The sequence below is a fragment of the Microcebus murinus genome, chromosome 19, assembly GCF_040939455.1.
Source record: "Microcebus murinus isolate Inina chromosome 19, M.murinus_Inina_mat1.0, whole genome shotgun sequence".
Lineage (NCBI taxonomy): Eukaryota > Metazoa > Chordata > Mammalia > Primates > Cheirogaleidae > Microcebus > Microcebus murinus.
In genome coordinates, this window is record NC_134122.1 from 51,497,502 (window position 1) to 51,524,778 (window position 27,277).

Consider the following 27,277-nt stretch of genomic DNA (forward strand, 5'->3'; position numbering starts at 1 on the left):
AGCTTGGCACGAAGGCATTCCCTCAAAGTTACTTTGTTCTTCACACAGTTGGCAGGTGACCAAATTATAAGTCATCGTTTAGGCAAAGGACGTGAAAGAAGAGATGCTTCATAGTTGAGTATCTCTTCCACAGTGTGTGCTCAATAAAGTTTGGTTGTATAAATGAATGGACAGATGAATGGATTAAAGGACAAACAAAAGGAAGGGATAGTTCTCTCAAGTAAGCTGAGCATTAATTTAGTAACTATAATCTTTGTGTGGTTTTTGTCTTTTAAGAGACACGGGTTTTGATCTGTCACCCAGGCTGGAGTTCAGTGGCGACATCATAGCTCATTACAACCTTGAACTCCTGGGTTCAATGGAACCTCCTGCCTCAGTCTCCAAGCAGATGGGACTACAGGCACCCACCACCATGCCCTCTGAATTTTCTAAATATTTTGCAGAGATGGGTTCTTGCTATGTTGCCCAGGCTAATCTCAAACTCCTGGCCTCAAGCAATCCTCTCACCTTGACCTCCCAAAGTGCTAGGGTTACTGGCATGAGCCACCACACCCAGCCAATAATCTTTGGAAATGAAGACTCACCAAGAGATCAGCATGGATCTAGATGTGCCACCCTCAGGTAGGACCCCATAAAAGCATCCAGATACATGAGAATCCTGCTTTGCCTTCAGATAGATATTTAAGGAAGAAATTCTACCACCTTTCCCAATCATCTCTGCAAACATCTGTCAGCCATCACCCTTGGGAAGCTTTTTCCATTTCCCTACTTTCTCCTAGACTTGGGAACCCATAACAGCTCCCAACAAGCTCCTCTAGACGGCTTCACACCTTCAGCGCCTGTGGTTTAAGTCCCTCTTCCGTTGTTCCCGGGTCTCAGGCCTAGAAGGAGATGACTCCTGGGAAGTTGCTGGGATGAGATTTATAAGTGGCCCCTCCATCTGGCCTGCTTCCCGGTCTTCACACAGGAAAGGGTTAATAGGGCAGGCCGAGGCTGGGAGTGGCCCTCCCTGAACATCTTGTACCTCCCTCTAGCCACTTTTTTAATGCCTTTGTGGGCTCTGTTGTGGACACATCTTTCTTCTACCTCTTCATAGAAAATCTTATAGAAGTATGAGATTTTAAGCCCCTTTGAGAGAAACTAATGAGAAGAGCAAGAAATAGCACTTACGGAGCATGTGCCCATTGTTCTGAATGCACTCTAATTCCTATGACAATCTGTGAGACAGATATTAACTACTCCTATTTTACATCTACAGAAACATAAAAGTTAGAAGAATTAAGAAACTTGCCCAACGCCACTGCCACAACAATAGCATACTTGAGTCTAGAACTGAGGTCTCTCTATAAAAGTCCACGTTATTTCCTCCTAAACTACTCTGCCCTGAAGACAGGGAATCTCCTATATCTTAACCCCTTGCACTCGGATGTCGAGTGTGACTCAACACGGTTAGCAAAAATTATAGAGATTAAAATTATTCTTTGAATGTATCAATAATTTGAAATATAAAAAAAATCCAAATAAATGTTTGTATGAAAAGAAATCCCAGTTTTTTCTTCTACTGCCACGCTTTGTAAAATCTGGGGTATTTAAAAAATTAAACCTGAGTAGAATAAAGGAATCGAGAAAAAAGCAAGTGAGTGCAAAGGGTCAAGTCATCTTTGTCTTTCTGTTTCTATATCTAACACCTAGCACAGTGCTTTATACATTATATTTACTTAAATATTTGCTAAATAAAAATGGAAGAAATATGCATCATATATTTGCTAACTAGGTTTTTTTAAATGTATAGTTCAGTTGTGTTGTTTATTCACACTGTTGTAAAAGGGATCTCTGCAACTTTTTCATCTTGCAAAACTAAAACTCTGTACCCACTGAACAATTCCCCATTTCCCCTCCCTCCAGCCTCTGGCAAACACCTTTTTACTTCCTACTTCTATGAGTTTGCCTACTTTAGATACCTCATGTAATTGGAATCATACAGTATTTATCTTTTTGTGACTGGCTGATTTTACTTAGCATAGTGTCCTCAAAGTTCATCGATGTGGCAGCATGTGACAAGAATTTCCTTGCTTTTTAAGGCTGACAATATTCTACTCTTTGTCCCACCAGGTTTGTTAAATGCCTTATTTCATCAAGTTGCTTCCTTAGAACTCCCTCCTTTAATGCACAGAAGAGCTTTAATGACATGACAGCCACCACTGCTACCTGTTGAGCACTCACACCGCGCTAACAGAGCCTCTCAGAAAAGTCTTCACGGCAACCCTTCAAGGTCATTACGACCACTTACAGATGAGAAAACTGAGGCCTAAAGAGATTAAATAACACGTTCAAGGCCACACAGCTTCAAAGTGCAGCGGTCTAGACCTCTGATGCCCCCCTAGGCCCCTCAGGCTCCACAGCCGGCTGCCTGTTGTTCATCGAGACTGCCTTCCCGTGAGCACTTTGAGATGATCCACACAACACAGAGGGACACTGAGGCCAGGCACACCAGGTGATGTCAAGGCTGCACTGCCCATTGGCAACAAAGCTGGGGTGGAGCCCTGAACGTGTGACTCCTGGCCCAGGGTGCTCTGCCTGTTCCCCTTGCCTCCCGCCCAATCCAAATCCCACGCTCCCCTCAAGGCCCAGCTCAAGATCCACTTCTTCCAGAACAGTCAGACCCTGCCCAGACATTCCGTGTACTCTGCTTCTCCTTTGCTCAGCTGGATTCCGTGGGACACACGCTCACCGGTGGTGTCAGGTACTGCTGTACCATCCTCCAAGCAGGGTGTGTGTTCCCCTGCCCACCCCACCACCTAAGAGCGTCCCAGCATGTGACGGGACACTTGATAAATGCTTTTTGATCGGCTATGCCATGAAATTATGTAATTTAAGGGCTGGAGGGGCCCTTAGGGAGCATCTGGCTTAAAACACTTATTTTCCAGATGAGAAACTGGGACCCACAGATGCCCAGTGACTTGTCTGGTTACAGAGCTAATTAATGAGGAGCTGGGTCCAGAACCTAGCCTACTCCCTCCGGGCTGGTCCTCTCCCACTGCAGAGCCCATCTGACCAGGATTCATGGTTTCCCGGCATTAGAGTTGTGCCCTAAGGCCCTAAGTGGGTAGACACAAGGAAAGAAAGGTTAAATTCTACATCCAGTCATTTTAGGGAGATATGAAAGTACAACTTTTTTATTTCTATAGGGGAAAAACAGATGAAGAAGAATATTGGATGGAAAGAAATGAATAACGAGTAGTGTAAATTCCCAGGCCTTATCCAGATATTAAATAGCTGAGAGACAAGACAACCTCTCTGTCCTCTCTCTGCCCCTCCTACCTCAATATTGCTTGTTCTTAAGAAGGGCCAGGGAGAATGCAATTCTCTCCAGGGTAAAGTGTGAAAACCTAGAGAGGGGCATTAACATTTTATGACCTCCAAATTCTTTAATAAATTAACTTTATTAAAGGATCTCTAGTTCTTCAGTACCTTGAAAATGAAATGACACCTTCTAGAAAATATATATTCACCTCATTTGCAGGTTTGCTGTATTGTTACAGCCATCCACATGTCTCTTACCACTCAAAAGAAAGGCAGTCATACATTTCTGTAGCATTTCATAGTTCACACAATATTTGAATCCATTATTTAAAAAATTTTTATCCTTATAATTATTCTAGGGATTAAGTAATAGCCAGCCAGTAAATATTTACTGGGAGCCTACTGTGTGCTGGACGCCGCTCTAGGCTCTGGGGATATAAGAAGAAACAAAGCAGGGGAAGTTCCGGCTCTCCAGGAGTTTATGTTCCCATTAGCTCCCCTTTCACGGATGAGACAGAGGCAGGGCAAAGTTAGACAAGGTCATGAGAACAGTGACAGTTACCACTGGCAGAGCACCTACGATGCGCCCGGCTCCACTGCACCACGCACCTTACTATACTGTCTCATTCACTCCTCACAACCACACTGCAGGGCAGACAGCACCCCCGTTTTATAAGTGAGGAAATGAGACTCAGAGAAGTGACTTGCTAAGGTCACTATGCTAGTAAGTGGGAGTACTGGGAATCACTCCCAGTCTGTCCAACTTTTCAGGTCCTGTAGGATAGACCAGCCTGTGCATGCTGAGCTGTGCTGGGTACTGAAACGTGGGCAGAATTTGGTGGCAAATGTCTTCAAAAGGGTGCTGGCTTCCTTGGGCGGTTCGCGCTCACAGGGCCCTGGGATAATGGAGCAGATCACCCGCGCACCCGTTAGCCAGACTGCTCTGCTGAGTATGGTGAGTGGCTCTAGGTTCTCCTGACACCTGTCCCTCAGTTGTGGCATGCAGCAGTGCAGAGCAGGTGGCCCCTAACACAACCAAGAGAGATGTCCAGAAAAGTCTTCTGCTTTTGTCTCTTAAAAGATGATATATAACAACTGGATATCCACATGAGGTAGGGTTAACCCCCTACCTCATTCTAATACACAAAGGAATTCAAAGTAGATCAAAGACTTAAACATAAGAGCTAAAACAATAAAATCCTTAGAAGAAAAGATAGGAGACAATCTTCATGGCCTTGTATTAACATAATAGCTTCTTAGATATGATACCAAAAGCATAGCAACAGAAGAAAACATAAATAAACTGGACATCTTTATGATTAAAAACTTTTGTGCTCCAAAGAAAGTGAAAAGATTTCTCCCATAGAATCATACATGTGGTAAGAGACTTGTCTTTAGACTATACAAAGAACTACAACAACTAAATAATGTAAAGAAAACCCAATTAAAATATAGGCAAAGGATCTGAATAAACTTTCTCTAAAGAAATGCAAATGGCCAATAAGCACATAAAAAGACATGTGACATCATTAGCCAGCAGGGAAATTAAAACCGCAAGGGGATACTACTGCACACCCGCTGGAGAGGCTAGAGTCAAAAGACAGATGATAATAAGTGGTGGCAAGGACAGGGAGAAATTGTAACTCTCATAGATGACTGGTGGGAATATAAAATCATGCACCCTCTTTGGAAAACAATTTGGCAGTTCCCCAACATGTTAAACATATAGTTGCCATATGATCCAGTAATTTCACTCTTAGATATATACCTGAGAAAAATTAAATTTCCACACAAAACCTTGTTCAAAAATGCTCATAGCTGCATTATTCTTAATAGCCAAAAAGTGGAAAGAGCCCAAATGTCCATCAAATGGTGAGCAGATAAATGTGTTATATCCATAAAATGGAATATTATGTGGCAATAAAAAGAAATAAAGAACTGATATATGCCACAACATGGATGAACCTTGAAAACACGCTAAGTGAAAGAAGCCAGCCACAAACCCCACATATTTATTGTATGATTCCATTGAGATAAAATGTCTGTAACAGTCAAATCTAGAGAAAGAACAGACTCTTGGTTGCCTAGGCACTGGGAGTCTGGGGGTGCTGGGGTGTGACTACTAATGAGTATGGGGTTTCTTTGAGGGTGATGAAAATGTTCTAAAATTGATGGCCAAGATGGTTGCAGAACTCTGCAAATATACCAAAAGCCCTTGAGTTACATAGTTTAAATGGGTGAATTGTATGTTACATGAATTACATCTCAAACTGTCAAAGAAAAAGAAAAGATGATATATAACCTAGTATGAAGATATACTCATAGTGAAACATGATACACCGATTGTGAAACATGGTCTCAGCAGCTATGTGTGTGAGTGGCCAACTGGCCTGGCATCAACTTGTTTATCTTCTGCAAACCTATAGAGAATGTTGCTCTGGGGAACTTTCTAGACCAAACAATTGGTGACATGGAGTAATCAACAAATATTGCCCAGACTACCAGAGAAAGTAGAAAGCTTAGAGAGAATAGATTTTCCTGGCAACACCCAGCCATTGAGAGATTTATAATTCACCAGAGTGACACAAGCTGTGTGAAGATTCATGAAAATCTCCTTGGAGATTAGGCAACACTTATCTCTAAACCAGAAGAGACAGATGTTTCTTTCTTTCTTCTTCTCTCCTTTATCCCACAATGCCTGTACTGAGTTTCAGAACTGGCGTTTGGAGCTAAGATGCAGATTCTTGGTGGGCGGCCTCCTGGCACACACCCCTGCCCAACTCCCCTCTTAGGTCACAAGGGCTGGCCTGGCCTCTCCCACCACGACCAGTAGCATCAACCACCTCATCCAAGTTCCACACGCCTCTTAACCAAACGTGAGCTAATCCCAAGTACACAGCACTTGAACTTCTGAAGTCTGGTTCCATATATCTGTGTGAACGACACACTGCTCAATATTTTAGCAAGGGCCCACCCTCAGTTATCGTTTTCCTATAATGACAGTTCTCTCTTACTGAGGCTAATAAACGATTGTCCTTCACAGTAGAGGTACGCAAAGGATCTCAAATGATGAATCGGCTAAACTGTAGCTGCTGTGTACGGGGACGGAATGCTGGCCACGACACGCACATGGCAAGCAATCTTCCCTCATCTTCACCAGTGGAAGGAGCTAGCATTTGGCCACGACATCTCAGAAGCACTGGGGGCCTCCAAGACCCTCTAGCATGGCTATTTTGGGGCAAAGCATGTGCCTGAGCAGCTTTCTCTCTCATTTGTTATCTGCCACAGCGGGGGCCGACTGCCCTCACAGCTTTGTCCCAGAAGAGCCATTACCAACTTGAAGTTTCTATCAGCGAGAAGGACGACCGCCACGCAGATCACCTGACTGTGTCACTCAAGCAAAGGCTGCTGACGTTTGGACCAAGTCCGACGCGTGCCTTTTCATGTGGTTGAAGCTGTTTTCAATGCCTTCCAGTGACTGAAGGTCAAGTCTGGAGCAGGGACTTGTACTAATAAAGCCCTTGTGAGGGAAGCTGCTGAGATGATGCTTTACCCATCACTGAGCAGAGAACAGACAACACTGCCAGGCAAGCTTTGCGGCCAAACATCCTTCAAACTGGCCCTCAGTAAAATGGTGCTGATTTTGAAGATGGTCAAGGATTTTAAGCACACACACGTGTGTCTGTGTGTGTATGCATGTGTGTGTGTGTGTGTGTGTGTGTGTGTGTGTGTGTGTGTGTGTGTGTGTGTGTGGGAGAATATTGGCTCATAATTTGGGAGTTTTGAATTGGAAACCTTGCCACACATTGCCTAAACCAATGGTAAAAGAGTAAAGTTTGTTTCTTCCTTAGTGACAGATGTCAGTTTCCTAAAGCTCCAGTTTCCTAATGTCTTTCTTGGAAGAGGGAGGGAAGGTCTTTGCCAACTTTGTCTACCTCCATGCTTTTCGGGCTTCCTTCCTAATGAATGGGAAGGTCTGGTGCATTCTTACCACATTCAGTCCAAAAAGGAACTGTCTGTCTCATATAACCTAATGGCTGGCTCAAAAATTAGTGAAGAAATTCGGCCTCACTCTTCAGGGCTTATTTACATGGGGAGCACCTCTGGGTTCAGAAACTGTCAATAAAACATACCTGTGTGGCACATTCCTTCTCAAACTTCACAGCTACGATCCAGAAGGCCTTTTGGCTGAGAATTATCCTACATGAAATGGACAGGCAGCAAAGAGTATGGAGTGCTCTTTCCTAGAGTGTTCCATGGAACTCCAGGGTTCCATGGGCAGTTAAGTTTGGGAAAATGTGTTCTGCCGCTTTGTTATGTCTAAGATTCTAAGACATCATCAATTGTAAGCTCCCAATTGATTTAATAGCAGTTTGGGGGGAAGAGGAGTTGGGGAAAACAACTGATTACAAGTATATGGTTTTGTTTTTAACTAAATGATAAAAGCCCACATTTACCTATATGCGTACTTACGACTTTCTTCCTCAGGATCTCAGTGGTGGTTTGTATCTAATCGTTCTCTGCCTTCACAACCTAAAGGTTTACTGAGCCATTTTTGACCATTAGAAGTTATATTAAATATCAGAGTGACAGTTGCTTTTCAGAAACTTTTCGTGTTCTTGATCTCTTTTGTACCTTTAGAACAGACAACATAATTTCAAATCCTATGAAGGAATAGTCAAGTTTCATGTGCCTTTTCTTTTTGGTAAGCTTATATGTTCATGCTTTCAACTGAATGACACGTGACTGGAAGGCATCAACTTTACTAAGTGTCAGCTGGAAGCTCTTGACAGATTCTTGGAGATGGAGTGACAGCTCTTCGTAACGGAAGAGTCAGCATTCCAAGAACTGCCACACCACCTTCTCCTCACATTGAGGTTCCCATGATCCATTCCTTGAGATTTGGCAATCTCTGTTGCCTTTAATTACTGCCTAGAGTGTGACAAAAAAAACTTGCCTTTATAATGCTTATTCATAATAATCTTTTTTTAAAATACACATTTCGTTTTGGAATACTTTTAGATTTACAGAAAACTTACAAAGATAGTACAGAGTGTTCCCACATACCCCTTACCCGATTCCCTCTGTTGTTAACATCTTACATTACCAAAGAACATTTGTCAAAACTGAAAAACCAATGTTGGTATATTACTATTAATTAACACCCTCCCCAATTTTATTTGGATTTCATCAGTGGATCTTATCAACACATTCTTTCTGTTCTGGAATCTACTTCAGGGACAACATTGCACTCAGCTGTCATGTCTCCCCAGGCTCCTCTGGTCTGTGGCAGTTTCCCTGACAGTCTTGGAGAGCACTGGCCACGTATCTTGTACAGGTACCCTGCTCTGGGTTCCTCTCTTGTTTTTCTTAAGACTAAACAGAGGTGATGGGTTTTTGTATAAAATGCACATAAGGCCAAGCATGGTGGCTCACACATGTAATCCTAGCACTTTGGGAGGCTGAGGTGGGAGGATTGCTTGAGGCCAGGAGTTCAAGGCCAGCCTGGTCAACATAGCAAGACTCCATCTCTACAAAAAATTTTTAAAAATAGTTGGGCACAGTCATGTGTGCCTGTAGTAAAAGATACTTTAAGAGATAATGAAAGGATCTATGTTAAGATTCGACTTCAGTGGGCTCCGTATTTTAAGAACTCACCTGAAGTACCATCAAATGAACGAGCATCTACAAAGGCTGGCTGAGTCCCTGCCTCTTTCGCAGGTGGGGACCTTGGCACACCCGAACCTTCTGGACGGTGCCACAGCCAGGAGGAGCGGGGGAGCGGGCAAGGCGCCGCATGCGCTCGCCCTCGGAGTCCCGCCTGCGTGAACCCTGTCCGCCGCGTGCCTCGCTCGCCTCACTCTACTCCCAGCTCTGCCTCTGACCCCAGTTCTGAGATTGACTTTAATTTTAAAAACATAGAGGTATAAAAAGATATGCACTTTATTTTATTAAAAAAATCGTACCATAAAGGCTCTGGGACATCCTGTGGTAACCTTATCTAACCTACTATTTCCCAAATTAATTTGATCACAGAGCCCTCTTTTCACTTAAGAGCCCTTTCTTCACCTAAACTTATTAACGCTCTTTGGAGAAACGAGAACAGAGGGGAAGGCCCTGGGCAGCGTCCAGCCTGCATCTGGCCGAGCGTGGCTAAGTCTCCTGACAAAGGAATGCTCTCAGACACTCCGACATGCTCGGTCAACTCTGATGCATTTAAATGGATTTCTTTGGCCTCTTACACACCCCTGGGAAGGCTGTGCATGTACTTCTGTGAGCTGTGGCTGGACATGTGACAGTCCTATGGGAGTGGCTGACCCTGTCACCACAATGGAGAGTAAAAGTGGTCTAGACGGGCAGGCAAGCACTCAAACACCGACTTCCTCCTCCTCCTCCTTGAAGTCACAGCAGAGGTGCTGGCTGTGCCACTGTGAACGGCGATGGCTGCAGCCCAGCCTCCCGCTAACCCTTCTGTCCTTTAACTGCCAGGACCATACATGGCTCTAACAGAATGGCCTTCTGTTCTCTGATACAGGGTCTTAATGTCCTCTGAAGAACACTGCACTGGCAGGCTGGTAAGCTGAAAATTTAGGAATCAAATTACAGCAGACATCCTAGCCAACCTCATTTCACAGTTTTCAGTAGCCCCGAGGGAGCAATCTTCCTGTTCAAAAGATCAGGGCAACATGCTGAATAATCGCCATTTCAGCCCGTGAGTGGGAGACCAAAAAGGAGACTCTAATGCCGATTAGACCCAGGCTCCACCTTGGCCATTGACAAGGTCTTCTAGGACATGGGGTTATATTGTTTTCTTCCTAAATGACAGTGACAGTTGGTGGGTAGCATGAATACACAAGTGTATACGGCCACCCATCAAATAAACAACGCACATAGGGAAAATGTGGAATTCCCTTTCACTGCAAGCTTCCTATTCACTATAGATTGTCTCATGGTTGATATCAGATGGCATGGGTTGAACTCTGCACAAGCTTGGTACTTTAACACCCAGCCCTTGGAAAGCATCGAAAACAATCAAGATCCGTCTTAAATGTGGGAGGAAGAGGAGAGAAAAAACAACCTGGAGGGGCAGGAGGCCTTTCTAAGTTTGTCTCTGGATTGTATGGCATCATCAAAACAGACAGAGTCAGCACCCTGAAGCAAGTGCTCCTGAAGGAGGACTCCAGAACAACTCCTCCAGAGTTTGCTCAGGAGGCCATGGTGTCTCGTCCTCTCTTGACATGACCACGATGGTCCTTCTCTTTTCTCCTGTCCCCTTTCTGCCCACGTGGCTTGTTACCATTTACCCTGCCTGTGGGCAGGAATCAGAGAGCAGCTAACGCTTGCTTTGCTAGTCCTGTCCAGTCTGCTCTGAGAGAGGGTTTGAGAAGCAGCGAAGGCTCCTTTCTCCCAGAACCAAGAGTCCCCAGCTCCTGCCAAACATTTGCCACTCTGCAGGGTGTCACCCTCATAGGAATCTTTAAAGGCACTGGGAAAAATGCCCTTTGGCAAAAACGAATCCTGGCCAGTTTGGTTACTTTTAAATACTTCTGTGGTTAGAGGAGAAGGGTAACAGATTGGGCTAGATATAAACAGAAATAGATTTAAGAGAATGAGACAGAATGAAGCCAAAGACTCATGGTACAGTCTAGGATAGACTGGCTAAAGTCGAGCCGAGGAGAAACTGAAGCTGATTTCCTATGAGGCCGAAACCCACATCCCTGATGCTCCCTTCTCGTAGCCACTGGGCTTTCCATCCCCCGCACGGTCCTACATCGACCGAGCACGCACCACAGCATTCAGGGATGGCGTGAGGAGCATTGTCTTCTTCTTGCAGCACATCTTGAGAGAGAAGTCTGTGTTTTATGAAGGTTAATTCCAGGCTCAAACAAAGGCCACCTAAGGCGCAAATGCTCTGAGTCAGCGGGTTTTACACGTCCCATCTGTTGCTGAGCACCTCACGCGCGTTTCTAGTCAGTGCGCTGTCCTAAACATTTTAAGCTGCTGACAGATGAAAGCTGGCCTTGCTCGTGGCATACATTCTTTGGTGCTTATACATGCTCTTATAAGGCAATGAACTCAGAGAGCACTCCCTGCACAGCCAGGGGACCGGTACTGTGCTCACCACAATGTCCTGACGTGGACTTAGGGATGGCTCCAGCGCCTCATTTTATGTCTTTACGTCACCAATGTTGCTGAAACCTTGACAAAGCAAAGCCAAAAGGCCAGCATGCCCTGAAAAGGGCTGTGGGAATTCAGCCTGTAAATGTACAACTTTGCTTCTAATTTGTCAAGTAATTGAGCATCAAACAGGGCCAAGTGATCAGACTTTTTTTTTTTGGGGGGGGGATGATCTTCCAAATTCCTCACAATGTAATCTAATCATTTAATATTTTAATATTTAATTACCTATAATATTGTATAGTCACTGACCAATCAGAAGAGATGCCAGCCAGAGCAATGAAGCAGGTCCTAGAAGTCCACTGTAGGACAAAGCATCTACCCTTTTTGGTTCTTAGATTGTAGGAAAGTCCTTGGCGGGAAGCCTGAGGGGCTGGGCAGAGGACAGTGGCTGTTAGGAGCTGGGAAGAAGGCACTCTGATGCTCCAGTGAGCAGACTCGGCACCAGGTCTAGCGGATTCTCCATGCTGGGGGCTGGGGGTGGGGGCGAGGGCATGGGCACGAAGAGAAGCAGCACAGAAAAAAGGAAGCCTCTGTAACCTTTGCATTTTTGATCATACCACACTAATACCCAAGAGAGTTTAGCTCTCCTAAATCGCTACTGGATCGATGACTTCAGGATAAAGAAGTCTTGGAAGTCAATTTCCACTTTAGCTCAGGGGCTGGCAGGCCTTTGGGAACTCAGTCCCTGAGACCCCCAGGGACCTGTTCTAACCCCATGGAATTCAGTTCAATCCTCCAAAGGACTGAGACTATCTCCTCTAGGCACCCCGGCTCAGATTTCAACTCAAAACGCTTATACTTGTGTCTGGGGAAAGGCAAGCACGAAATATACTTCATCGGAAACTTTAAAAGCACGGAGGGTAAGTTAATTTTCAAAGAAGAAAGTCAGTCCGCGGCACAATCCAATGCAATGTGTGATTCACCTCTGTGGGGCAGACATTGATTTTCCCACCTGGGAGCATCGCCAAATTAGTTGGCAGTTGAAAATATGATCTCTGACTTTTCAGTTCCCCTTAGATCCTACATTTTATTTCAAGACCATGAAATGATACGGGATTAAAAGTCTCATTCAGAAACAGAAGTGGAAAGGAAGATTCTTGTTTAGAGAAAATACTCTCAAGGGTATTTCATAGCTAAAATTGAAGTGTGTCAGTGGGAGCAGGGAAGATGTGTGGGCTTTCTCCTTGCTTGGCTCACGCTGGACAGACAGGCAGCCTGCGATCTCAGGGCCACAGACACCTCCCAGGCACAGCTATCACCAGGGCTGCTCTGGGCAGAACCCGGGCCCCCCCTGCTTCCTGTGGCTGGTGACCTGGGCACAGGCATCAGTACGAAGCTGTACCCTCACTGTGGGGGGGGGGGGTGAGGAGGACAAGCAGTGGGAGGAATCATTCAGGTATGAAATGTTCTGCCACTTACTGGATGTGTGGCCTTGGCCAAGGTACTCAATCCTCTGAGCTGCAGCTTTCAGAGCTCTAAATTGGGGCGAATACTTCCGCTGTATCTAGAAAGGTAGGTCAAGGTTCAGGTCTTCTGATGCCTAACACTACAAAACATAATTTCATAGGCCTTCTTTAAGAAAAAAGAGGCAAAGTTGACAAATACAGAATTGGGAACAGGGTTTTGAAATGGACTCACGCCGGTGGAAGACCCTACAGTTTAAGCATCATTAGTGCTGTGGAGAATCCACTTTTGCACACCTGCCTATCCCAAACGAGGTAAGAAATAAGTACATAAATGTTCATTGCAAACTATAAAGCATACAAATACCTGACGTTGAATTATTCCACAAATGCATAATATCTGCTGTGTGCTAAACAGTACACGAGGTGCAGGAGACAGCGCTGTGAACAAGACAGACACGATCCTACCCTTTATGAACCTGAAGTCTGGAGGAGGCACGGCACTATCATCAATGGTGGAGTATCTCCTGAATCCTGAATTCGGAAGTGAAGCAGATCTACATGGAACGCCTTGACTTCTTATTAATACCTGAAACACCAGCCCTCTCAGGATAAGGTGCTGATTCCCACACCTGGCTCTACTGGACCTCTTTCTCTGCCTTCTCCTCTTTTCCAACTACTGTCTTCTCTTTGACTTGCATTTTGAAACGCCCAGCAGGGGTGGGGAACCTGTGGCCTTGGGCTACATGTGGCCTTCTGGGTCCTTGAATGCTGCCTTTGGACTGAATCAGAATTTTACAGAACAAATCTTTTTAATAAAGGGATTTGTTCTGTGAAGTTTGGATCCAGTCTAGGGGCCACACCCGGGGATCTGGAGGGCCACATGTGGCCTTGAGGCTGCAGGGTCCCCACCCTGCCAGAGCAACGTGCCAGCCTCACTAGTCTTTATTTTCAAATAACAATGGACAGTGGCTGCCTAGGGCCTGGGTGTAGAGGTTGGAGGAGTGGGTAAAAGAATGGGCAGGTGACAGCTAAGGAGTGTGGAGCTTTCTCGGGCGGGAGATAACGAAAATGTTCTGAAATTGATTGATTGTGATGATGGAGTACAACTGCCACTGAACTATATACCTTTTTTTTCTTTAAAAAAATTTTTTAACGCCTAAGTGGAACTAGAATTTTATGTTTAAGAGACGGGCTCTCGCTCTGACACCCATGCTGGAGTGCAGTGGCACAATCATAGCTCATTGTAAACTCAAATACTTGAGCTCAGGTGATTCTCTTGCCTCAGCCTCCCAAGTAGCTGACACTAAAGGCATGCACCACCACACCAGGCTAATTTATTTTTTACAGAGACAGAGTCTTCTGTGTTGCCCAGGATGGTCCTGAACTTGTGGCCTCAAGCAATCCTCCTGCCTTTGCCTCCCAAAGTGGTGAGATTAGAGGCATGAGCCACCACACCCAGCCTGTACATTTTCAATGAATGAATTAAGTGGTATGTGAATGACATATGAATAAAGTTGTTTAAAAATTATGAATGGACAACCACAAAGCATCTAAAATCTAAGAAAAGCTTACAGCAAGAAAAAGATCAGAATAAATAAGCAGGAAAAAAATAAACTTGAATCAGAGTATAATAAAAAATAAACTTGAACGAGATCATTCAGAAAATGGAAAAGAATTTTTAAAATGATCAATTGTCCTCAGAGAGATTCAAGAAAATGTTGCATCCAAAAAATAAGAATAGGTAACTATGAAAAAATAACTACCCCAAAGCAAAAAAGAGTTCTTGTACATTTAAAAAAAATAAGTTTGTTAAAATATAAAAATTTAATTAAAGGTCTGGAAGATAAACTCAAGGATAATTCCCAGAGCATAAAGCAAAAGGCCCAAGACACTGGAAATATAGACATTTGACATCTGACTAGCACTTTCAGAATGAAAGAACACAGAAAACAGAGGAAATGAAATTAAAAAGGCAAACAGAAAATTTTTCCCAGAGCTAAAGGAAGCCAGAAGTCTTTAAAATGAAAGTGTCTAGCATAAATGAAAAAAATACCCATGCTTAACACATCAATGTGAACTTTCAGAACATCAAAGGGAACAGCAGAGCCTAAAAGCTTACAGAAAGATAAAATGGGAGATTGACAAAGGATCACAAAATCCAATGAGCATCAGAAACAACAGATCTTAGAAGACACTGTAGCAGGCTTTTAAATTTGTCATTGAAAATGATGTTGAATTGAGAATTTTATGCTCTAATTCTGCATTAAGAATAGTATTACATCTCCCTCTAATGTTGTAGGAAATGAAGAGATATGGCCTAAAAAAGTAATGGAACAGAAATAGAAATTTCTTTTTTTTAATTAATTATTTTTTTATTTTAGCGTATTATGGGGGTACAAGTGTTAAGGTTACATATATTGTCCATCCCCCCTCCCCCTCCAGTAAGAGCTTCAAGCATGTCCATCCCCCAAATGTTGCACATCTTACTCAATATTGTGTGAAGTTTAACAGGTAGTCAATAAAGAAATTAATATGTTAATGGAAAAAGAGATAAGGGATAGAGAAAAGAAGATGGTATAAGCTAGATCTTTATTTTTCACAGCTAGGAATGGATTTAGTTATAAGAAATGTTAAGTCTAAAAATAGTAATAGAGAGGTATAAAAGTAACCATTATAAGCACTGAAAACATAAACGGTTAAAAAAAAAAAGTTGCTAAGCAGCAGGCCTGAAAGTGGAGGTGGGGGTGAGGTGAGGTAGGAACCTGTTGCTTTTTACTTTAAAAATGAGATGCAAGGTAAAACAACAACAACAAGAAAACCCAATTATTTTTCAACTAATTAATGAGACTTTTAAATACAGAACCAGAAACACAAAAGGAAGCCCAGCGCTTGACACCTGAGTGGCTATGTACATTCAAAGGGCGCCGCCTAAAACCCTCTCACAGGTCGCAGGTCATCTGGGTTTGGGAAATACTGTCTTATTCTTAATGTCCCTTTACAGAGACTCAAATTATACATTAGTTGATTCAAAGCTCTGAGAAGTTCTGCAGAAAATAAACCACTTTAACTTCATTTAAATACAGGTCAATTCACTGAAGGATCAATTTGATGAATTATTAATTTGCTGATTTTAATAAATTTATCGTTTTTCTTTTTTCATGATTTAATACTTGCAGTGGGAATGTTTTCAAAGCTTTGACAGGAATGTGCAAGTGGCAAAAGAATATTAAACATCCTAAAAGTTAGTAGAGAATAAATTAATATAAATGGGTAATTTTCCATAAGTGAGATTGTTTAGACTGCTTCTGGCTTCTTTTGAACATTTCTGGATATAATTTTTAACTGTTTAAAATTTCAAGCATTTTAAGTTTTTCTTTCTCTCAATTCTTCCAATAGCCTATCAGCCTTGTTTTTGTATTCCTAGTAATTAAACATTTAAATTAAATATAAATTCAAATTCAAAAGCACCTCAAAGATATCAGAATTTTATATTAATTTAAATCTAATTTAAATTCTAAATTGATAGAAATACAAAATTAAGGCTAATAAGCTACTTAAGAATTGGTGAAGGAACATTAAAAACTCTTCAAAAAATAATACTATTCTACAAGCATATAAATGAAATTAACTATGGTTGAAACAATCCTGTCACATATGAAATGCCAAACCTTCGGTAGAAAAATTATACTTCATATAGGAAGTCTTCAAATAATGCTGAAATCTGTTTTGCCAGCCTTCCAGCATTTTAGGATTTTTTTTTTACTGATATCTCAGGAAGGAAGCATCTCAATATTAGTTAATACAGTCATGCACTGCATGAAGACATTTCTGTCAACAACAGACTGCATATACAATGATGGTCCCATAACCTTATAATGGAGCTGCCCTATATAGGTATACCATTTCTTATTTTATACTGTATTTTTACTGTACTTTTTCTATGTTTAGATATGCTTAAATACACAAATACTCACCATTGTGGCACAACTGCCTACAGTATTCAGTAATCTGCTGCACAGGTTTGTAGCGCAGGAGTAACAGGCGCTACCTAGCTGTGTAGTGGGCTCTGCCGTCTAGGTTTGTGTAAGTACACTGTGTGATGTCCTAACAAAGATGAAATCTCCTAACAATGCATTTCTCAGAACACACTCACATCATTAAACAATGCATGACTATATTCAGAAAATCATCTTTCATTGTCAGCAATCCAGATCAAACATGTCTGATAAAGCTACTAAATTCAGCATTGGTCATTGTGGTCTATCTGGAAAACAGGTTCTTCATGGAATTGGTGTATGGTGAACTGCCTTTTGATGAACTGGTTTTCAGTGACTGATTTTCAGCAAATTGACCTGAAGCCATTTTATTTAACCTAGCTTTTCCCAAACTCATTTGACCAGGATCCTCTTTTCATTTCAAGCCAGTGGAATAATTATCCCCCCAGAACACTGGACACTACCGCTCAAGAGCAACGGAGTCAGATGCTTGTATACAGGCCCTGGGGAACAGCAGACCTTGGTAATATTAATTAGAAACTGCTAACAGGGAAACTGATGAGAAATACTTAACTTTCATGTAGATGTCATGTTTCTATAAATCTGCAGACTCTATATTCTATTCATCCATTTCTAATAGTGAATCGTTCCACACTTTTTTATTAATTTTAAAAATAAAAACATTATATTTTCACAGAAAACTCATGAGTGGGAATGAAGCACTTGCTTTCTTTCTCTCTCATTCACATTCATTGGACATAAGAAGGCCTTAAGCAGAATATCTCTACGTCTTAATACTCTCTCACTTGCAAGGGCTGTTGTGAGAACTGGCAGCAGAGTGTTGGTAGGCCAGAAAGCAACATTTGGGGCAGGGATCACACACTTACAAGCCCACTGGGCTGGACAGGGTTTGGGTGAGTAAAGCAGCCTGGGGGAGGGGGGCGGTGGTGGGGAATCCGGCCACTGACAGAGCATACGCCAGGTTTAAAATGGCAGCTGCTGCCCAGCACAGCTATTGCTGCTTTGGGGATGGACAGCCACTGTACCACTCTCCTGATTCCCCGACAAAGCTAGAATCTAGATTTTTTTAAAAATAGAAAAATCTCCTGCTTTCTAGAAGTTAGCAACTATTTCAACTTAAACCACCATGCTGCTAATTACAAATGTTTCATGTATATATGAATATATGTATGAGTGTATGTGTATGTATATATTAATGCAGGATGCCTTCTGAGAACCAGGTAAAGAAAGGAAAGGATATGCATCATCTATAACTTCATGATAACAGGGGCAATTGAGAATTTAAACGGAGTTGGTTTGTTTTGGTACTTTATTTGTGGCCGAGACTAAAGACATTGTGGAGGGTTTTAAAATTCAGAATCTTGGGCCAGGCACGGAGGCACATGCCTATAATCTAGCACTCTGGGAGGCCAAGGCGGGAGGATTGCTTAAGCTCAGGAGTTCCAGATCAGCTTGAGCAAGACCAAGACTCCATCTCTACAAATAATAATAAAAAAAATCAGACTCTCAAAGCTAGAAGGGACATTAAAGGTCGACCAGACATTACCACCCAGTAAAGGAATTAATTTGATAAAATTCCACCAGATGGTCACCTAGTTATTGTGTAAACGCTTTCAAAGACCGAGAATTCAATACTCTTTGAATGTTCTATTATTGGGTGTCTAAATTGTTATAAACTACTCTTCCTAGTATCTTGGCATGAAATGTGTCTTTCCCTAATTCCAAGTCACAGGTCCTCGTTCCTCCTCCTCTAGCCATGAGAAAGACTCTGCTCCCTCCCTACAAGGCAGTACTTTAACTATTTGAAAATTTACAGTGAGTCTCCCTTTCCTTCTGAGTCTTTTTATCTTGTGATAAAATATCTCTAGTTCTCATCAGCCACTTCTTAAATAAAATGGCTACAAAATACTTCTTGCCCTGGTCACCCTCACCTAGAAATTCTCTAGGTGCAGTGTGATGGATGCATGTATTCAGCCCCTTGATGCTGATAACACACCTACCATAATAATGCAGCCTAAGGTCGGACTAGCTTTCCTGCACTGCACTAGTCTCCCTAGACCCCCTCATGTATATCAGTTAGTATTCTTTATGTTGTACAAACCAAGAAATCCAATTCAAATTGGCTGATTAAAAAAAATGAAATGTGTTATCCTAAGTGCTTACATAACTCAAGAGTACAAGGGTAAATCCGGTTTCAGATGATGCTTGAACAATGTGAGCACAATCTGGTTTTTCTGTCCCCATTTCTCACCTCTGCGTCCTTGGTTTTGTGCTCCTATTATTAATTTTTATTTCTAAATGCAGGGTTTTCCATGTATCCCTGTTCATCTTGCTAGTATTGACCAAATGTTTCTCATTAAGGAGGAAATTTTGAACTTCAGTCCCCCAAAGTATGATTCTTCTCTACTTTGAATCCATGGCAAATTTCATATACATAACTTCTACATATTCATCTCATTAAGTCTTTGATAAAAATATTGACTTAGAACAACAACAAAAATGGAGCTTTGAAGCATACCATTATATAGTTCCCCAAAGGGATCTGTTAAAGACTATAGCTCTGAAATAGCTGTTTAAAAAGTATAAATAAAACTCACTAGCTCATATTTTTCCATCTACGGAAAAGGAACCAGGAGATACTATCAAATGCCTTGCTGAAATCAAGGTACACTCTTTCTGTAGCATTTCCAAAATGAGCACAGTCTTCTGGCCACACTCCCTAATGCCTACAGCCAGAAATAGTTCCTACACACTGGGACTGAAGCCCCTCAGAGTGTGTCACGCACTGCCCTTAGATACGACAGGTCCCCACACAACTTCTCTGCCTCAGGTAAGACCACACCCGCCTCCCCATCCGTCTTTTCCTCTTACAGCTAACAGACTTCCTCCCAGGCAGCCAGCTTGTGCTCTGGTCCTGGCAGGTCCTGCTATTCCCTTTGAAATTCTGGGAATCTTCTCTTGCAAAACTTCATTCCTACAGCATAACCATAATGATGCTGAGCTGCTGCTTCTTACTTACATCACAGTCTCTTTATTTGCCACCCTTTGAATTCTCTTTGCTACCTTCAAATCTTTTTCTATCTGAAATTCATACTAGACGATTTCTTGGAGTTGAAGAGTACAGTGGACATCTGTTCTGGTTTGTCTAGCATCCGCCTACCCTCCAAGCTTCTGAAGAACTACTGTCTCATTTCATACCTGCGTTGCCAGGAGGGCTGCCATCACTTCACCTCCCTTTGTGCAGGCAGTGGTGGGCATAAGACTGGAAGAGGCCAAAGAAGCCCATCCAAAATATATATTTTTAAAATTTGGAGCTGGAGGGAACAGGATCTTTTCTTTTGTTACAGAGCTAAAAGAATGTGAATGGGGCTGGGGCAGGGGGCTGCTGGAAGCCATCTGCCCTACCACACTGTGAGGAAGACTATCTGTGTGGGAGAAAATGAGGACAACACAGAGGAGTGAGCACAAGAGAGAGATACCAATCCAGGGAAGGAGGGAGAGGAGGAGAAAGACAGATGGCCCAGACTGCATCCCTGAATTCTGCCACACCAGACCTGTGCCTAGCTCTGCAGCCGTGTGGGCAGGCACTCTGAGTGGGACTTCCATCACTTGTAATGGAAAGAATCTTGAGAGGTTCACATGGTAGGAAGACAGGGTGGTGTAGTGGAAAGATCACTATGGCCCTCTGCTGTGCAGTAACCGTCTACACCTTTGTAACCAAGCAAATCTGGGTTCAGGCTATGAAAATATTTTTGTAAAAATTATAATCGGAATAAAACAAATGAACCCAAGGCCTGAGTTTGAACCTTGGCAAGTCACATAACTCTCAACTTCAGCCTCCTACTATAAAGAATGAGACAGGCTAACTTCTTCTTCACCATGGCTGTGAAGATTATAAGGACAAGCAAGTTGCTTGGTCCAAGTAGGTGCTTAATAAATAGCAGCAATTACTTTTCAGTGTAAGAGAGTTGAAAGGTAGGAGAGTTCTTAAAGTCCTTTCACCTATTCTTTTAGAAAGATGGTGCTAACGAATAGCTGACAGATGCTTTTATGATGGTTGGACCTGATTTATCTTATGTTGGGAGGACATTACGGTGATATCTCCCATTATAAGTGAGAGCAGATTTGTTCCTCTTTAAAACTGAAGGGCAGAGTTAGTATGATTGGTGTCCTTTGTGCAACCAGAGCAATTTCCATCATCCATATTACTCTTTGCAGAGCAGGGCGCTGTCTCTACTCCCCCTCGCTGCTCGAGAGCCCCTGCCCTCTCCCTCCTCAAGAGCTGCAGCCAGCTATAGTCTCTGGCTACTCCCGTTCCCCAGCACCTGGCTGGGCCACTTCCCTTGACTGCATCTAACAATGAGAATATTATATGTTTTTCCATTCAGTATCTCTCATGAGCTCAAAAGCTTTATATTAACTAGCCCAGAGGATATTTTCCTTGCTTAAAATAACTCGGCAATCTCAAAAACTGGAAACTATATAATTTTGAGGGTCATTTACACTCCATTTTTCATTTCTTTCAAGGACCTCTTACTGTTCGTTACAAATGCTATCACCATTCTCTGTAAGTGATCACACTTACGAGGTTTGACAAATCAGTTTTATCTGTGCAATTTAATTGAAGGTCTATTCATTTGTCCTTAGGGAATTTCTGAAAACTCAGTATGAAATTCACTCAAAATACACAAATAAATAGCATGTAAGCATGCTGGTCAAATTTTTTAAAAGTCACAAAGTGTGTACTTTATATAAAATTAAAATGGATTTTTCATTCTTTTTGAGTCTTTCAAAGTTAGATCCATCATTTCCCATTTCTCAGGCCTGCCTGATTTTCTGTTGGCTCCCAACAGGGGAAATGGGATTTTTTTTCCTACTTTCTCTTTCAGGGGGTGAGAAGAGAAAAAGAGATAGCAGCTTTGTAGCTGCAGGGGCAGCCAAGCAAGAGATTGATTCAGCAGGAGAAATTCAATGCATCCCAAAAGATTCCCTAAATTTTATATCCTGCTGCTTAGGGTACAATTTGTTGTAATAAGAAACTGAAGATTTTCTGTCAGGAAAGTCAAAGTGCTCAGTGATGGCTTGTGAAAGTTAAAAAAAAAAAAAGTGACCTACAATGGGAAATGTTTTTATTCTGGAAATGCTTTCATAAATAGGAAAACTAAAGACAATTTCTCAGAGCATATACATTGCTCATGTATATTGGTGGAACACAAAAAAGGAAATGTATTCTTATGCAGGCGACCTAGCCCCATGCATGGAGCATGGCTTCCACCTTGCCCCACAGCGTAGCTGTTCATGCTGGGAGCCAGGCAAATGCAACAGAGGAAAAATACTCCTTGTGGCCTGGCCTGGCTTGGTGGCTCAAGGGCCAAGCAAGGCAGGTTGGGAATGCATGGGGTGGGTCCATGGCTGTGGGATTTTGAGGTAAAGGGAAATTGGTGACCTTGTCCAGGTAGGGATGGGCAGCAAAAGAGGGTCTGCGATATAGATAGTGAGCAGAGAGAATGCACATGAGCCAGAATGAAAGCTCTCCAAGGAGGAGAACAACAAAGGACAGAAAAACAAAGGGATTCTGAAGACAGATCCTGGAATCACCATGTGAAGCATTAGAGTGCAGGAAAAGGAAGGCTTTTATGAGCTGTGAGCATCTGTGGATTGGGAGAAAGGTACAGGTAGGAACTTCTATTTTCCCTGACACCCTACCGAGGCAGGCAGGGCTGGGGACCCTCCGGGATGGAGAAAAACTTCTACTAGGGAGTTATCCAAAGGGGTGAGGCAGATCCTAGTGGCTCTGCTCCTGGTCTGAACCTGCCCAGTAGACCAAGTGCTAGAATGAGTCACGTTGTCATGGAGAATCCAGCATCTCCCCCCTGCACGTGGTCCTTGTGAGCTTAGTCTTGAGGGAGGGGCTTGGAGCATCAGAAGGAGCAGGATTTGGTGAAGGACAAATGGAGGGAGGTGGGATTGGAAGGATATTTTACATACTGCTTCAAAATAAAGGTTTGAAGACTGTGAAGAGGCTCAGGGGGCGGGGACACTCCAACTCCAGCAGAGGTTAGAGATGTGCACGGACGAGAATTTGAGGAGAACAGCATGTCGCTTAGGTGATTTCCCTAGAACCCAGTGTTGAATACTGCACTTACCAGACCTTGGACTTCTGTTTGCCCAGGTACTTCCCAGTATATGAATGTGATTGGGAGGGGCTCTTAACAATGCTCTTCAAAACAAAAAACAAGGAGGTGGCCAAAGCCAGCGTTTGGGTGGCTGAGTGGTCCGTGGAGACAGAAGACCACATTTCTTAGTCAAACGAGGTGGACAGAAGTGTTGTGGATGTGGGGAAGGGGGTTCCGTTCAGACGTGTTACCACCACAAGGACAGTATCATTTCTGTACGAGGGTAACCGTATCACATGGATAAGCCACAGGCAGAAGGGGATGACTCCAGGGATGGGGATCCTGGACCCTGATCTAGTTCTTGGTCTAATTCAAGTTTAATGGAAGGTGGCAATAACGCAAGATTATTAATCCTGATTTGAAATCAGGAGCTGTGCTCCTAATCACTATCTGATGGGAAGAGAGAAGAGGTATGTGCTTCCTGGGTCCTGGCCTAGCCTGGGGGCTCAAGAGTCTGGGAAGATTATAGGAATGGAAAGGGTTGATGCATGACTGTAGGGGTTGGGAGCAAAGAAGAACTGGTATCCTTGCCTCAAGTAAGGATGGGAGGCAAAAGAGGGGCTGAAATGTAAAACACAAGTGGCGCCATATGTCACAGACTACCTGGCCAAATGTACAGCCACCCACCTTCATCCTAAAGGCTTTCTCAGCACTACCCCTCATGGTCCTGGGGCTCTCAGAAATGCCCCTGCACAAGAGTGTACAATCTTTGCTGATGCTCAACCACCTGGTCAGCTGCAGATGGAGCTGAAGGACCTGGAAGCATTTTAAGCAGATTCTCTCTCAGGGCAGAACTTCTACTTTATATGTTATTTTATGATAAAGGTAGGTGAGAGTTTAAGGATTTGATTTTAAGGCAATACTAAAAATCTGCATACCAAGCCATGCCAAGTGATCACATTCCCCCGTCAGTGTCCCCGGGAATGCTGGCTTCTGGGAGAAGGCATCCTCTGGTGGCCACCTAGTCCCAGCAGGCTGGTGATGAGCAGAGTCTCCAGGTTGCCCGGTCACTCCCAGAAGCCCGAGCATGCTGGCATGGGCTGCTGGCTATCCTTGGAGCTCTGAGCTTGAGCAAAAAGCCCGAGAGTAAGGACTTATTTTTCCAAGCCATACAGTTGATCTCCACTGGGCCCAAATTCATGAAAGTAGGTGCAGGGGAAGCAATCCTTGGGACTGGTATTATCCAGGAATGAATAATCAAGAGGCCATGGCTGGGCTGGATATAGCTAGGGTTATGGGCTGAATTATGTCCCCCTCAAATCCCTGACCCTCAGTATCTCAGAGTGTGACTGTATTTGGAGACAGGGCCTTAACAGAGGATATTAGGTTAAAATCAGGCTGTTAAGGAGGCCCCTGATCCAATCTGACTGGTGTCCTTATAAGAGGAGAAAATTTGGACCTAGAGAGAGACCAGAGATGCACACACAGGGGACAACCACGTGAGAACACAAGAGAGAAAGCAGCAGTGCTTTCTTTGTTTTCAAGACAAGAGTTTTGCTGAGACTATAGGCATGCACCACCACGCCCAGCTAATTTTTCTTTTTCTTTTTTGTTTTTGTTTTATAAGTAAAGCAGCAGAGGTATAATTTTTCTATTTTTAGTAGAGTCGTGGTCTCACTCTTGCTCAGGATGGTCAAACTCCTGACGACTCCTGAGCTCAAGCAATCCTCCCACCTCAGCCTCCCAGCGTGCTAGCATTACAGGCGTGAGCCACCACGCCCAGCTGAAGTGGCAATCTGAAAGGGGGGTGGCAAGAAAAAAAAAAGAAAGCCAGAGAGAGGGCTCAGAAGAAACCTGCTCCTGCCAGTACCTTGTCTGTGGGCGCTTCCGTGCTCAGACAGGAAAATGAGGAACTTGCTTGTTTCCCCCCAGCCCTGTTACGAGCTCCGCTGAGCCGCTGTCCCCTGGCCCCAAGTCTATGTGCCTGCTCCACATGAGCAAGGGCAGGTGTGGGCCTTCCTCCTCCTCCTCTGCTTCCCTCTTCTTTTTTTCTTCTTTTTCACTTTCTTCTTTTGCTTTATTTCTAGATTTTGAATTAAGAGAGCCCTTCCGAATTACATGAAAAGGGCTTATTTAAAACGTGAAGCATGCCTGGGTCTTGAGGAACCCTTCCCCCATCGCTGTGCAAGTGGTCACTGCCCCAGTGTCAAGTCCAGGGGCCGTGGCAAAGAAATCAACCTCACAGAACTGACAGCAAACAGAAAGAGGCCCTGACTAGAAATGCCAGATAACTCAGTATTTTTACACATTTTTACACACAGAGCTCAAAATCTTGTAGAAAGGTTCTGCCACCAAAGATACTTTAATTGAAAACCACAGCATGGAAAAAATGATTAAGTGGCTAAAGGATTACCATCCACATCAATAAGCAGAGAAGAAAACGTTTGTTCATTTATTAGGTGAAATAATTCTCTAAACCTCATCACAGACAATAAATGGCAAACAACAGAAGTGAAGAGACTGTTGGATGAAGTTCAAATACTCATTTCCTCTTCTGGGTAGAGAACTAGCTCGGACACATTCTCTAGGCCCCACTCCGGAGCGTGGTTCACGAAAGTTCTACACTAGATGCGGCAGCAAGGACCTGCCGGCCCTCCAGGAACGCGCTTCACTGGCGGAGACACTGGCGCAGGCATCCTGGGACAGCAGCCTCGCCACGTCTGTGCAGCCCGCACAGAGCAGGGAATGGCCCGGGCAGGCCAGGCAGGCGGGGGTGCGACTGCACCACAGTCCCCATGTCACAGGCGCCCGGCAAGTACTAGGATGTCACAGTGACTGACAGAACCCACAAAAGAGCAGCTGTAGGCCTTCAGAGGAAAAGCCAGCTTGAAAACAGAAGGTACTGCTGTGAGGAAGCCTCACAGTTTATCAACTTACCTGCCAAAGCTTGAGGGAAAAGTTAAAAAATAACTGGCAAAATGAAAACGGATGTGGCTGCTATGTAATTATTGGTAATCTTGGAGTTACAAACACCTGACTTGTGAACATGTCATGTACACGAACTACCAGCTGCATTTTACTTCTCTTTCCACCTACCCTCGTTTTTTTTCTGACAACAAAGCACAGAAAACTAGGGGAGCTGAAAGCTCACGCTCTAGCTTTCTCCTCCTTGACGGGGTTTCGTGCCCCCCCCATCTCTGATGAGGCCGGTTTGTCGCCTCATCATTCTTGTTCTTCCACCTCTTTCCCAGGTAACTCACACAAATGTCATTCCCACCACCACAAAAACACTTTTTATGGACAACAAACTCAGTACCGACCAATCTCATTCCATAATGCAGGCTTTGATCAGGAAAAGGTAAAGCCCTTACATACTGTGAAATACATTTAGATCAAATACAATCAAAATCAATGTCACCCCTTCTCATATTTTCTTGAAGAAAGAGTGACGTTCTGGTGGGTGGGAGTACAATTTGGTGATAGTTATCCACATTATTTTTTGTTTTCTTGTTTTAATTTTTTTGACATATAATATATATATATTTATGAGGTACATAGTGATGCTGCAATACATCTGATGCATAATGATCAGATCAAGGTAACTAGCATATCCATCATCTCAAATAGTTACCATTTCTTTGTGTTGGGAACATTCAGTATCCTCCTCCTAACTATGTGAAACTGTGTACGATTAACTGTGGTCATCCTACAGTGCTACGGAGCACTAGAACTCATTCTTCCTATCCAGCTGTAATTTCGCACCCTATAACAAGTTTCTTCCTGGCCCCCATTTCCCCCTGCCCTTCCATTATCTAAATTTAGAATGAATATCACTTTTGATGCTGTAAGTTAACATTGAGGAATCTGTCATATGGATTTACCCTACGGATTCAGCCACATCAGTACACTGAGACACCAGTACCTGAACGTCAATCACAGCATTGTTTGACACAGTAAACATAAACTGAGACAACAGAGACTGGTCTAAAAATCATGGTATATTCGTGACACAAAGTAGTACGTATCTGTTAGAAAGACTGAGGGAGACACTCGGGAGCTGATCTAGACAGATGTCCACACGCTGCTGTAAAGTGAAAAAAGCAAGTTAGAGAACATGGGCTAGAGAACAATCCCATTTTTTCCCTTTCTCTCTGCCCACCACGGAGAGACCTTGGCTTCCTCTTCCTCCCTTTTCTCTTTCTTGTCCCTCCTCCTCCACGCGCCTTCTTAGTGGGCATATTTAATAATCAATTGG

At 43.3% G+C, this 27,277-nt stretch overlaps 1 protein-coding gene across 3 annotated transcripts in view; it reads right to left on the bottom strand.

Moving 5' to 3' along the window:
* Nucleotides 1-27,277, bottom strand: part of SMYD3 (SET and MYND domain containing 3) — a 536,942-nt gene that overhangs the window by 52,949 nt on the left and 456,716 nt on the right. The window lies entirely within an intron of this gene.